The sequence below is a fragment of the Pygoscelis adeliae genome, unplaced genomic scaffold (assembly GCF_000699105.1).
Source record: "Pygoscelis adeliae isolate BGI_AS28 unplaced genomic scaffold, ASM69910v1 Scaffold958, whole genome shotgun sequence".
NCBI lineage: Eukaryota > Metazoa > Chordata > Aves > Sphenisciformes > Spheniscidae > Pygoscelis > Pygoscelis adeliae.
The window spans coordinates 44,255-44,464 of NW_008825419.1; the positions used below are offsets into that span (position 1 = coordinate 44,255).

At 69.5% G+C, this 210-nt stretch overlaps 1 protein-coding gene across 1 annotated transcript in view; it reads right to left on the reverse strand.

The window, feature by feature from the left end:
- Window positions 1–210, reverse strand: part of LOC103922501 (26S proteasome non-ATPase regulatory subunit 2-like) — a gene marked incomplete at its 3' end in the record, with an annotated part of 4,388 nt that overhangs the window by 3,597 nt on the left and 581 nt on the right. The gene's annotated exons all lie outside the window — the stretch shown is intronic.

Here is a 210-nt window from a genome sequence, read left to right on the forward strand (position 1 = left end):
GGTGGAGCCCGGGGGCGAGAGCCTGGGGGATGCAGGGGGCTGCGTGGCTGAAGGGTCCCCGTCCCCCACGGCAGGGGGGAGAAGGGGGAGGAAAGGGCCCCCCAAACCCCTGCCTGGGGTCGGACAGAAGGAACTGGGGCTGTTCGAAGATGGCCCCACAGACCCTGCTCCGCTGAGGCGTGAAGCCCACCTGGGGTACAGTGATGCTAC